The sequence below is a fragment of the Ceratotherium simum genome, chromosome 21 (genome assembly GCF_057802395.1).
Source record: "Ceratotherium simum simum isolate JZ-2026a chromosome 21, ASM5780239v1, whole genome shotgun sequence".
Taxonomy (NCBI): Eukaryota; Metazoa; Chordata; class Mammalia; order Perissodactyla; family Rhinocerotidae; genus Ceratotherium; species Ceratotherium simum.
In genome coordinates, this window is record NC_141920.1 from 29,811,684 (window position 1) to 29,825,476 (window position 13,793).

Consider the following 13,793-nt stretch of genomic DNA (forward strand, 5'->3'; position numbering starts at 1 on the left):
AGTGGCACCTTGAGGCCCAGGAGGATAGCCACAAAGATAAGGGCAGGTGTGTCCGGACCTAAATACCAATGGGCAGAAGGAGACACCAAATGGGGCCCTGTGAGTTTAAATACCTCACTCTACTCGGGAGACAGAGGGGAACCAGCTGCTCACAGGAGTACAGCTGAGCTTACTTGGGCTGCCAATGGGCTTGTGTCTGGTATAGGCTGCTCCAGACAGTGTGACGTTGGCCCTGATTGGAGGCTGTGCTTCATGCTACACCTTAGAAGTGAGCACCTGCTCAGATACCAGCACCAACTCATTCATCAACTGCAATCTTTCCAGAGTGTAGGTCCCAACGCCATTGTGCTTAGACGTGAGTTTCTCAGCTCCCTTGAACATTCGGCAGTTCTCCAGCCGGGTGAGATGCACACTCTGTGGATGGAATTTCTGCATGTGGTGGGTAAAGGCCACCAAGTCCAAGGAGTTTGAAGCCTGGGACACTGTCACTGCACAAATAATGTAACTTGCTTCCCATCAGAAAGGACCAGTTTGTACGTTTTCACCCAGATCTACATATCCCGCTGGGTGAACATTTTTCTTATTTCTGCTGGACAGCAAAAAAAGGGCATGGAGAAATTGAGTGGTGAATGGGATCATCCCCTGAGAATTCTTACAGTAGACAGATGAAGGCCAGCTCTCTCAGGGAGAGATAGAAAGTAGGTCACAGCACCTGTTGTGAAGATGTGTTGTTTCACCAGCCCGGTGTCCTGCCCACCATTTCACTGGTAGTGGCACGAACTATAAAACACGCAGGCACAGTGGCTCACATTCCTGTGGGGAGCTGTCCTTGCCCACCTCACATGGTTCTGGAGAGCTGTCAGTCCACACTCTGCTTACCCCTGTCGCCCAGGCCTGGCCAATCCTAATCCTCCCTTCTCCCCTCCCTGTCTAGAATCTCCTCTGAGCCAGTCATTCATGCTCCCACCTGATCCAGCTGGACCAAGAAAAGCAGTGCTCTCCTCTGGGTCTGAACTGCTAGCAGGCCGCTCCCCCTAGTGGAGAAAGTCATCTGAGGACACAAAGGGTGAGAGGGAGGGATGAGGAGAAAGAGGATTAGGATAGGGGGAAGGGAAGGAGGAGAAAGTGGAGGAGGAGGAGAGAAAAAAGAGGCAGAGAACAAGGAGAGAGTAGAGCACACTGGGTACTAGAGAGAAGGAGAATCCTCACCTGCACCCACCCTGTTCCCAGCTGAGTAAGAATTCTGGTCTCTTTTTAAAATTGACTTCCAGGAACTTCCAGCTAGGCCGGTCTTGATTAATAGCACTCCTAGAGGGAACTTGGGCTCCAAAAGCAGTTCTAACTCTCCGCCATTTCTTGCAGTCAAGTGTTAAGGTGGAGATCTTTCAACCTGAAGAGTGCGTGGAATTGGGGAAGGGAGGACCTGCTCCTTCTTCTTGGTGGGGGTGTAGGGGAGGAAGGGAGAAGTGGAATTTAGAGGGGAATGCCTGAGAGTTTTATCACCAGCCTAAGGTGTCCTCCCTTCCTTCCCCTTCATCCAGTGCTGCCCTGAGTCCCTGACCTACTGCTGTCTACACCCCAGGCAGAAAGCCCCGGTTTCCACCCTGATCCTCCCAGCCTTGCTGCCCAGAGGGGCTGGGTGAGAGCCCACACCCACCTTTCCCCAGCCTGCTGCCTGAGCCGGGTGATATTCGCCTGGACTGGGGGCAGCTCATCCTGGACCACCCAGAAGGCAAACTCTCTCCTGTCCAGCATGGCCTCTGCCTGACATGTGCTCCGGAGAGCAGGTCCTGTCTGGTTTCTCGTGACCTGGGGGGACTCCATGGTCTGGATCTTGTGCCTGTTCTCCATCCAGGTGAGGTGCAGGGATGAGGGATAGAAGTGGCTCGAGTGGCGAGTGTGATTCACTTTCTGACCTACATGGATGGGTGTCCCTGAGGGCCTAGTGATCTTCAGGATGGGGACAACTAGACAGAGGGACAGAAAGAAACAGCTGAAGAAATTACCCCTGCCTGCCTGCCCCTAAGTTTCCCTCTCCCAGGAACCAGCCACAAGATCTTTCACAATCTCATTAGTCATCTTTTCTTTAAAGAAAGAAATAACTTTTTCTTCTATGCTCAGTGTAAGGCAAATAGAGCTAAATGTACCTGGGTACAGGTACTTGGGTCTCTGGTATTTTATTTTCTGTAGGTTTCAAATATTTCATAGCATGAAATATAATTTAAGAATTACTAAAATACGATGCCCATGAGGACAGGGACTTAATTTTAGTCATTGCTGTATCCCCAGCACCTAGAACAGTACCTGACACACAGTAGATATTCAAGTATGTTGAATAAATAATAAATATTTAAAATTAAAAACTAGTACCAATGATAGTAATAGAGTAAAGATGCTTGGGATGGAAGATTGGGCCCAGATAATAATAATAATATGAAATATTCATAAACAAATCCCTGTGTGCCAAGTGGTGTTCTAGGTTCTTCATAAAGATTAACTCATTTAATCTTCTTGTGAAACATATGAGGTAGGTCTTAATTTTTTTCTCATTCTAAGAGGAAACTGAGGCACAGAGAGGTTAAGTAGCTTACCCAAGATCACATATTGTGAAGTGGGACAGCCAGGATTGAACCAGGTGGTCAGCTCTGGAACCTGTGCCTTCACCAGCTGTCCTCGAGATCAGCCACGGTAATGAGGAATTCCGGTTTCCCATATGTGAGATGGGGCTTCAGGTGAAAGATTCTGAGAGCCAATGCTGCCGAGGAAACAATGCCCCCACCCCACCCCACTACCAGCTCACCTTGGAGCACTTGGGAGGGTCTCTGCAAGGCCCCGCGGGTGACTTCACTGGTGACTTCCAAGGAGACATCTTGTCAGGCCAGTGTCACCCACACCTTGCTGTGGCCATGATGGAGTAATTGCCTTTGTTGTCAGCCACCAGTGCTGAGCTGAGGCTGATGCTCATCTCTGTCCTTCATCCAGGCGACATTGAAATCCCAGGAGCTGAAGGGGCCAGCGGTGCTATGGAAAGGCACCCAATTTTCAGGAGTTGTCCTCCGAGACGTGCCCGTCAGAGAGATGAAGGGCTGCCCAGCTACGAAAGAGGGCATGTGACTGCACAGAGTGGGACATATCCAACTCCAACAGCCTGTAAGAGATGCCCGTGGTGGGTCAGGCCCTGCAGACTTACTGTGCGCCGTGTCTGGCTCCAGCGTCAGGGAGTGTATGAACAGATGATAACAAGCAAATGAGCAAATATATCATTACGACTGGATCTCAATGACTTCAGGGAAACCCACAGAGTGTAGAGATAGAAAATGCTGGGGGGACTTATTCTAGAAGGGTGGGGGAAGACGGATTCCTGGAGGAGGTGACATTTTGAGCTGAAATTGAGGAATGGATAGGAGCCAGCCATGGGAATGGGCAGGGGAAGAACATTCTAGAAAGTGGGAACAGCAGATGAGAAGTATCTCGGATAGGAAGAGCTTGGTGGACTTGGAAACTGACAGGTCTCTAGGACTCCAGCATCGTGGGCAAAGAGGTCCAGATCAAGAAGAGCCTTGTGGGACATGGTGACACTCTTGACTCTATTCTGGGTGTGATGGGAAACCATCGGAGACTTTAAACAGAGGGGCAAGGGGATCTCATTGACATGTTTTAGGAAACAACTGGGGTTGCCTTGTGGAGAGTGGAGAGGAGAGTGGCAGAATGAGAGCAGGGAGGGAGACCAGCGAGGAGACTGGCACAGACCTCCAGGTGTGAGGTGATGGTGCCTGGACTAGGGTGGTGAGACATGGAGGGACCTGAGATACATTTGGAAGATGCAGCCAGCAGGACTTGGTGATGGACTGAATGTGGGATGAGGGACAGAATGAATTATGGGTAAATAATTCTTAGGTTCTTTTCTTGAGCATCTAGGTGGATGTTGCTTCTAGTTTTCGAGATGGGGAAAACTGGACCCACTTGGAATGAGAGAGGTGTGGTGAGGAATCAAGGTTTCCATTTTGGATGTAAGTGTGAAGTCAAGAATCACTGCAGGCCCTGATGATTGTGCTTCCTAATCAGGTCCTTCCCATCAACACCTCATCAGGCCCCCATCCTCTGCTTTCTCACCTCCAGTGATGGGGAGCTCTCCACCTGAGGCAGCTTCCTCCATCCTCACAAAGCTGGGACTAGGACAAGACATTTCGGATGCTCACCTAAGACCTGTCTCCTGGAGTCATCCCAGGACAACTGCAGGACTAGCCTCTTCCCTCCCCCTGAGGACAGAGATCTGACAGCAGGAACCTCTCCATGTCTTCTCTGCATCTCCTGAGCGCCTGCTCTGAGCCTTCATGGGAGTTGGGTGCTGGAGACACAGATATGTGTCAGATGGGACCCCTGCCCTCAAGGAGCATCTGGTCAGGTGTGTGAGGAAACAAACCAGCGTTGAAAACACAGGGTGACGGGTGATGAGGGCAGCTCTGGAGGCCATGGGAGCATGTCCTCTTAGCACAGAGCTCTGGTACCTTCTGCATCGTGCTCTCCTCTCCTTTGGTAATCATCACCCCACCCGCATAGCACTCTGTGATTTATAAAACACTTTCAGGTGTGGGTGCTCATTTTCATCTGCATCTCAACCGTGGGAGGCTGGTATTATTGTCCCTACTTTCCAGAAGAAGAAACAGAGACTCAGAGGGGTTTAGGGACTTGCACAAGGTCACACCGTGACCTGTCAGTGGTTCAGAAGGGATGTTACGCAGGTCTACCTGACTTCGGATCATACTCAGGGGTTACTCTCTCCCTCTTTCTTCCCACCCTCACCCCCTTTCTGACGTAGATCTTGTAGCCACCCAGACCAGAGCTGATGTCAGGGAAACTGGGTGGGAGGTGGGCTCCCCTTTCACTCTTTGACCTCCCCTGGTACCTCATCATGATGTCACATTGTCCTCCTCCTGACCCCCAAGCTCCCATCATCTCCATTCCTCACAAAGTCCACATGGGGAAAAGATGCAAAACAGCCCCCTGGCAGGCAGGCACATGGCTCGGTAAGGTCCTCTGGGCCTCGGTCTCCCACCTGCAACACAAGGTGGCTGGATTGTAATCCCAGAAGGCCTCCTGCCTGCTCTGAGGGTCTCTGTGGGCAAGACTCAAATCACCTGCGAGTCCCAGCAGAAGGGTGGGTAAGAGGGAGCCCAGGGCCTGCCCAGGTGTGGCAGTCATGGCAAGAGTTTCATAGAGTCTCTGGTCCATGCCAGGCACCAACCCCCAGATGAGGCTCTACATGAGCCCAGAAGCACTGCCTGGTCTCCTGACAGCCTGGGGAGGGCCACGTGCTTCCTGGCCACCCATCCACCCCCACGCCGGGAGCAGTGGTTGGAGCCACAGTGAGAGAAGTGGTCACTGTGGCCCAAGCCTCCTTCTAAACTCCAAACCTTCAGGCCTGAGGTCTCCACCCTGGGAGGCGTCTGCTGCCTTTGGGCTGGGTGCTGACTATCTCTGATGCCCCACAAGCCAGAGTGGGAAGGCACTGTGCTCCACTCACAGCACTGAGCCACAGACGTCCCTCTGATGTGGTGAGCCTGCCCCACGATGAACAGACTGATGGAGAGCCTGCTCTGGCCCAGGCCCAGGGATGGCTTCTGGGACCACAGAGGGATGGGATGTGGTTTAGGAAGGGTTGGTGAAGTGGGCCTGGACATGTACAACCAAATAAAACAAAGACAGAGCATAGACTTGGAAACCCAGCCCCTGCCCCACCACTTTATTAGGCTCTCACAGCATCGGCCGGGGCTTCTCCTGTTGCCCAGAATTGTGTACCAGGCTCTGAGTTGGAGGAAGATGAATGTTCAACACAGCAGCTATTGCCCTGGCCTCTCCCCTTGGTCCCTCTCCATCCCCTTTACTCTGCTCGATTTGGCTTCCCGTGGCCCTGACATATACACCTATTTGTTATGATCTGTTTCCCCATGAAAAACAACTGGCCGTGAGGATCGCTGTCTTTCGCCCATTGCTGTAACCAGCACCCAGCACTGTGCTGGGCACAGAGTAGGTACTGGGTCACAATGAATGAACACGTGGGGCCAGGTATGTTCCCAGGGGGGATAAAAAGCAGCAAAGTGTGGCCTGCGCCCCCAGCCACCCCATCTCCCCCTGCTCTGTACACTCAGCTACCTGTGGGGGGGCTAGTCTGCCTGGGCGAGACTGCTATGGAATCTCCCCCCTCACAACCCCCACTGCTGCCTCAGCCAAGCAAGGCACCCCGAGAAGATGAATCCTAGAGATCAGGGTGCCTGCAGGAGGAGGAGGCCGGCTTCTCCTCCCCAGGTGTCTTCTGAGGAAGACAGTGGACTTGCTGCCCTGAGCAGGAGAATAAGGTACTGAAGAGAGAGGGCAGGGCAGAGGGATGGGGTCTCAGGGGAGCAGCCTGAACTTCTCCCATGCAGAGTGGAAGGGGGCGATGTTGTCAGAGAGCTCAGAGCATCCTGTCGACAGCCCATCAAGATGGCAGCATGGACTCCAGGGGGGGCAGCTGTGGAGCTGGATCAGATCATGCACGAGAGAGCTGTGCAGCAGGCAGCCCTACAACACACACACAAGTGCATGCACACATGCATACACACACACGCACACGCACACATGGCCCGCCAAAGGATCCACGTCTGTGACCTAATTCAGGGAAGGGAGGGGGAACAGAAGAACGCTTCGCCTCCAGCCCTTCCAGATCCCTCAGCAGAGACTTGGGGGCAGCGCTGGCTGTGGTGAGGGAAGGAGGGTGTGGTGTTGACTCTGCACTGGACGTGATGTTGACATTGGGAACCAGCCTAGCTTGGGCTGGGCTTTAATCAGGGCCTGACACAGAATAGCTTTTTCCGAAAAGTTTGATAAAACAATTCATCCGTGGTCCCATTCTGCAAGTGTCCAGAAACGTGGGCTCTGCCTAAGAGACCAGAGAGAGGCAGGAAGGGGAAAGTTGACAGAGCCGAGGTGAAAGGAGCGCTCAGAGACCAAGGAAACCAGGTCAGGTTGGCCCCCTGCAAAGTGCAGACAGTTCAAGGAAGCGGTCACACCAGCCACCAGACCTTGTCAAGCCCAAGCCTCAGTTTCCTCATCTGTCACAAGAGGCTAGTGACATCTACCGTGACTGGGTCTTGTGCATATGAAGTCTAAAGTGCTGAGCATAAAACAGGAGCCGAATAAATGTGAGTTTCCACCCTAAGATATGTGACGTGCCCCCCGTACCCTTCACGCTGCTGCCACGTGTTAACTCCTCCCACACCCTTCCGCACTTAGCTCAGCTCTGTCCATAGCAACACAGTGTGAGCCACATAGGGGGTTTTAGATTTTCAAGTGTCCACGTTGAAAAAGCGAAAAGAAATGGTGAAGTTAATTTTAACCAATATATTTTATTTAACCCAATACCTGAAATCATATCATTTCAACATGTAAACAACATAGAAAATATTGTGCTATTTTACATTATTTTTTCCTTTAGTCTTGGAAATGTTCAACAAACTGAAATGCAGTCCTGCCAAAACAATAAAGTTGTGTTTAACAAAAAATATATATCTATGTTACACTGCTTCAGTTTTTAAATTTCAATTTCAATTAATTAAGATGAAATACAATTAAAAATTTAGTTCCTCTGTGGCACAAGCCACATTTCAAGTGCTCGACAACCACGTGTGGCCAGTGGCTGCCATATTGGACAGCACAGTCTTGGGTGAAAGTTGTTCCCTCAGGAAAGCCTTCCCCACCCTGACGCCCCCAGAGGTTCAGGTACTTCTCGAGCATAGCGTGTATCACAGCTATATTAATTTTTAACTTGCAATTACAGTCATGTGTCGCTTAATGATGGGGATATATTCTGAGAAGTGCATCATTAGGCGATTTCATCATTGTGTGAACATCCTAGAATGTCCTTACCCAAATCTAGGTGGTATAGCCTACTACAGACCTAGGCTATATGGCATAGTCTATTGGTCCTAGGCTACAAACCTGTATAGAATGTTACTGTACTGAATACTGTAGGCAATTGTAACACAATGGTATTTGTGTCTCTAAACATATCTAAACACAGAAAAGGTACAGTAAAACTATGGTATAAAAGATAAAAAATGGTACACCTGTATAGGGCACTTACCGTGAACGGAGCCTGCAGGACAGAAGTTGCTCTGAGTGAGTGAGTGAGTGATGGTGAGTGAATGTGAAGGCCTAGGACATTACTCTACACTACCGCAGACTTTATAAACGCTGCACGCTAGGCTACACTAAATCCATAAAAAAATATTTTTCTTTCTTCAATAATTAACCTTACCTTACTGTTACATTTTTACTTTATACTTTTTAATTTTTTTAACTTTTTGACTCTTTAGTATTAACACTTAGCTTAAAATACAAATACATTGTACAGTCATACAAAAATATTTTCTTTCTTTATATCCTTATTCTATAAGCTTTTTTTCTATTAAAAATTTTTTTTTACTTTTAAGTTTTTTTATTTTTTTACTTTTTAAACTTTTTTGTCAAAACAAAAACATACACACATTAGCCTAGGCCTACACAGGGTCAGGATTATCAACATCACTATCTTCTAACTCCACATCTTGTCCCACTGGAAGACCTTTGGGGGCAAAAACACACATGGAGCAGCCATCTCCTACGATAACAATGCCTTCTTCTGGAATACCTCCTGAAGGCCCTCCTGAGGCTCTCCTTCAGGAGGTGTCACTCTTTCCAGAAATATGTCCATGTTGGTTTGTTTGATTTGTTTCTTTTTTTCATCACAGATTTGCTTGTAAGCAAATAATGCACCATGAACATTCCTCTCTATTAAAGAAAACCTTTCATTGTTGGGGTCCATGGTTTCAAATGTTTTAAGGGGCTTGTTGAGGTCTGCAAAAGCTTCTTCTAAACTCTTCACTGTGAATTGTCTTGGGGGTTCTTCTTTTTCTCTGCAGTTTCCTCTTCTTCAGCTATGCATTCCTGTTCCAGTTCCAACTCCCCATTAGTCCATTCTTCAGGAACCACCTCTAGGAGCTCCTCAGTGTCATCCTCATCCACACCCCAGTTAAAAATGTTTGACTTCTCAACTACAGCCTTGTTGATTTTTGCAACCTCCTCATCTTGGTAAATCCTTTGAAGTCATGGATGGACCTCATGAGTGTCTTCTTCCAGATGCCATTCATACGCTCCTTAGCGACATCACCCCAAGCCCAAGCAGGTTCTTGATGCAGTCATAGATGTAGTAATCCTTACAGGATTGCATCGGTGTCTTCCTCAGTTGCAGCAATAGCCTGGGCAAAGGTCCTCCTCAGGTAGTAGGCCTTAAAAGCTGCTATAACTCCTTGATCCATTGGTTGGATCAAAGAGGTGGTGTTTGGAGGGAGAATCATCACTTTGATATTGGGATGAAAATCACCAATAAAAGGAAGTTGCCCAGGAGCATTATCAACAATAAGCAAAATCTTGAAAGGTATGCTATTCTCCAAACAGTACTTCTCCATTTCACTGATAGCAATTCAGGAGGGCATCTTGGAAGAGGAGCTGGGTCATCCATGACTTCTTACCGCTCCTGCAGTACACTGGCGTTGTGTGTTTACTGATATGCTTGAAGGCCCTGGGGTTGTCACTGTGCCAGATCATAAAGGGTGTCAGTTTGTAGCCTGCAGTGTGGCCCCCAAGTGAGACTGTCATCCTGTCCTTAAAAGCTTTGAACCCTGGCATTGACTTGGCCTCCCTATGGATGAAAGTCCTTTCGGTCATCCCTTCCCAGAATAGGGAAGTTTCATCCATATTGATTATTTGCTCTGGCAAGTAATTTTCTCCACAATCAGGCTTATCTAGAATTTTCAAAAATTCTTCAGCTGCCTTCACATCAGCATTCACAGACTCACCACTCACATTACATCATGAATAATGATTCTTCAATCATTTAAACCACCCAGAGCTAGCAGTAAATTTAACATCATGGTTGGGTCCAGCTTTTTCCTTCAACATCACAAACATTTGCTTTGTGTGTGATTGTCACTGGGCTGAGAGGGATACGCTTCTGTGATTGGTCTTCAATAGAGGTCACTAGATGTTTCTCCATGTTTGATATAGACCATTCTCGAATTTTTGTTAGTCTCACTGCCTGCAATGAAGCAGATCCTTTAACAGCTTCCATCACTTTGTTCTTGTCCTTGAAGATTGTAGCTATGGTGGAATGGGACGTGCTTGACTGGTGAGCAATAACCATCACTGATTTTCCACTTCGTCGTTCTTAATCACTTTAATTTTGTTTCCAGGTCAATCATCAATGTAGCCTCTTACTGGCAACAACACCAGTGGATTTCCTACTCTTAGGGGCCATAATGAGCAAAAGAAAGAAAAAACTCACAAAAGAAAATGATGCAATCAAAATTCGCGGTAAATTTGAGATGTATGAGCCTGCTGGCATCGTAACACAGCACACTGTTTTATAGGAGACTTTTTTTATAAGTAGGAAAAGTACACTCTAAAAGAATGAGAAAAGTATAGCATAGTAAATACATAAACCAGTAACATAGTCATTTATTATCATTTTCAAGTACTATGTACTGTACATAATTGTATGTGCTGTATATTTTTACACAGCTGGCAGTGCAGTAGGTTTGTTTTCACCAGCATCACCACAAACATGTGAGTTATGTGTTGCACTACGTTGTTACTACGGCTACGATGTCACTAGGCGATAGGAGATTTTCAGCTCCCTTATAATCTTATGGGACCACCATATATGGACCACCATCATATATGCCGTCCATCACTGATGGAAGCATCATTATGCAGTGCATGACTGTGGCTGCAATAGGACTCTTCTCCTCATTAGACTGTAAGCTCTGCGAGGGCAAGGACCGTGTTCTCATTCAGTACTGTGATTAAGTGCTGGGAGCATAGTAGGTGCTCAGTGAATGTTTGTTGGATGGATGGATGGGTGCTTGGATAAATAAATGAGAGGATTTGTGCTATGGGAGTAAAGAAAAGGAGGAAGCACTACCAATGAGAAAGCAGAGGAGACTCCCTGGAGCTGGTGACTTTCCCTTCAAGGGCCCCTGCATTTGCCCTTCGGCTTCAGTCACCCCATCAGCAGGGAAGGAGGAGACTGGTCACACCAGGGTGGAGCTACAGGGGCTGGGTAGACACGGGCAGCCTGCTCTGTGAGGCTGGAAGGCTTGGGGAGAAGTGGGGAGATTGGAGTCCTCTTGGGCGGGTCTGAGGAGGGCCCAGGCGCCCACAGGCTCCCTCAGGCTGGGCCCCATGAACGCTGGGTGAGGCTCATCTCCTGGGTGCAGCCAAGCCAATCTTCTTCCTGAGTCCAGCGCCAGCAGGAAGTGGGTCTCACCTAATCTGTAAGCCCCGCCTCCTAGAGGGTCTGGGGCCCCAAGAGCCCTCATCATGAATATGGGCCCCAGTCCTGGCGTCAGAGGCTTAAGGAACAGAGAGGGACAGAGAAAACCTAGCTCCTCAGAAAAAGGACATCGATGGTCCCTAAAATCCAACCCTTTGCTGCAGTGACCCATTACCTTTCACCCTCGCCCCATCATCTTAGACAGGCTTACCCTAGCTTAGACAGGCCACTCCTGTCACTCTGCTGCTCCCCAAAGATCCATCTCTCCCCAAGTTGATGACAAAACTCCTTGAGGGCAGAGACCCTTTCACGTGCACTTGCTCCCTGTCTGAGTCCTCAGAGCCCAGCACAGTGCCTGACACACAGTAGCTTCTGAACTCATTTCCTCAATGAATTCATTTCATTATCAGTTTCAGCACTCCTACAACAGCTCTTGATAGAGCGCCAATTATGCGCCAGGCAGCATTCAAGACACTGAGCAACTGAGCAAGACAGGTTTCGACCCTCACGGAAGCTACATTCTAGAGGGGAGGCTGAAAATAAAGGAAAAATGTGCAATGTTATTTCAGGGAGGGTTAACTGGCATGAAGGAAAATAAAGAATGCAGGGGAGAGAGAGTGCTGGGGTCCATTTGGGACAGAGTGCATAGGAAGACCTCTGAGGGAAGGGGCAGGTGAGCTGAGCCCTGAATGAAGGGACGAGGGAGCCATGGGGAGATCAGGGGAAAGAGTGCTCCAGAGAAGAAAGGTGGCACGCAGGGTAGGCGTGAGCTGGGGCGTCTGACCACCAGCAAGGTCACTGTGTGGGAACAGAGGTGGGGGGGACAATCATGGGAGAAACCACAGGGCCTGGTCTCGCAGGCCGTGGTAAAGAGGTTGAATTGTACTCTGTGTGCAACACATCGGTGGATTGGGAGCAGAGGTGTGGTGGGATCCAATTTATAAATTAGTAACTCACTCTGGTGGCTGTGGGGGAGTAGGTGGGAGGGTCAGGGAGGAAGCCGGGGGAGGAGAGGAAGCCTGAGGCTCCTGCAGCTGTGGACAGCTGGACACAGGGTCGGGAGCTTGGGGGAGAGAGACGGGTGGTGGGCAGGGGGAATAGACATTTGCAAATTGTCATCATGAGAATGGTTTCTAAAGACACCGCATAAGATGAGACCAACTCCAGAAGCAATGGAGAGGAAACAGAGGGAGGGTCCAGGGCTGTGATATGGCTCTGCCACCAATTTGCAGGGTGACCTTGGGCCATCTTTCTGGGCCTCAGATTCTACAAATGGACATGGAGGGTTTGGGCCAGGAGGTCTCTAAGGACCCACTTCCCCGAATATTCACGGGCCTGGTTTCCTCTCCTGCACTCGGGGGTCCCAGGCCTCACTCACACAGGGCCGCTGAGCCTGCCTCCCGGGCACAGGGCCGGGGCCAGCATCATGGGTATCCGACCCTGCAGCAGCCCAGGGCCCACACTCCGAGGGGCTCATGCTTGATTCACTGCTCTGCTCTCTGTCTTGAAACATTTCCTGATTTTTGAACAAGGGCCCTGTGTTCTCAGTTTGCACCAGGTTCTGCTAATTTGTGGTCTGTGCTGCCTCCTGCCCTTGCCCTTCTGAGGTGAGGAGAGGCAAACTACCCCAGAGAGAGCAGGTCTGATGCAGGGGTAAGAGCCACCTCAGGTTGCTGTGTGGCAGGACCCAGGACCCTGCAGAGCCCCTCTGTGGCATCCGGGTCTCTGACATCACCAGCAGCACCCTCCCACCACCCCTCAGACTCTGATACCCCACGCAGTCCCAACACTTCTCTGTACAGGAGCTGAAGACTCAGCCACTACGGATGGACTGGCCCCAGTGACCCCCACAAACACAGCAATGGGAGATGGTGGGTGGAGATCAAAGCCTTAACCCCAAAGACTGGCTTTGATGATGGGCTTTTAGGCACAATGCACTTAGGTGGGGCTCATGCGTGGGGGCAGGTGAAGAACGTGACCCCAGCGAGAGGACGTGACCTGCTCCAGAAGATGCAGCCACAGAGACCAGCAAGCCAGACGGCACCAACCGGGAAGTTACCGCAGGCTCATTTTGACTTCAGAGAAGGGACTTTCTAACAATTCCTGCTGTCCCACAATGAAACTCTCACCTTCTGAGGGGCACTTCCCTTTCCAGGGGTGTGCACGTACAGGCTCAGGTCAGGGACGCTGGAGGAAGACGCAGGCTGAGCAGCTGGACTAGAGAAGTGTTTTTCAAACCAGAGGCCACAACGCAATCGTGGTCACAATCAATTTAGTGGACCTAAAGCTGCAATTGTTAAAATTGGAAAAGAGAGGAGAGGAAAGAAGAGACGAGAAGGGACAAGAAGGGAAGGGAAGGGAAGGGAAGGGAAGGGAAGGGAAGGGAAGAGAGGAGAAGGGAAGAGAAGAGGAAATAAATATCCAAGTTTATCCCACACAGTAA

General features: G+C 49.6%; 1 long non-coding RNA gene across 1 annotated transcript; it reads right to left on the reverse strand.

The window, feature by feature from the left end:
- Nucleotides 1–1,121: 1,121 nt before the first annotated feature.
- Nucleotides 1,122–3,017, reverse strand: LOC147914258 (uncharacterized). Its single transcript, XR_015555614.1, has 3 exons — nucleotides 2,592–3,017; nucleotides 1,658–1,967; nucleotides 1,122–1,432 (listed from the first exon to the last, which is right to left on the reverse strand). It is a non-coding gene; the product is annotated as an uncharacterized LOC147914258 (long non-coding RNA).
- Nucleotides 3,018–13,793: the final 10,776 nt, after the last annotated feature.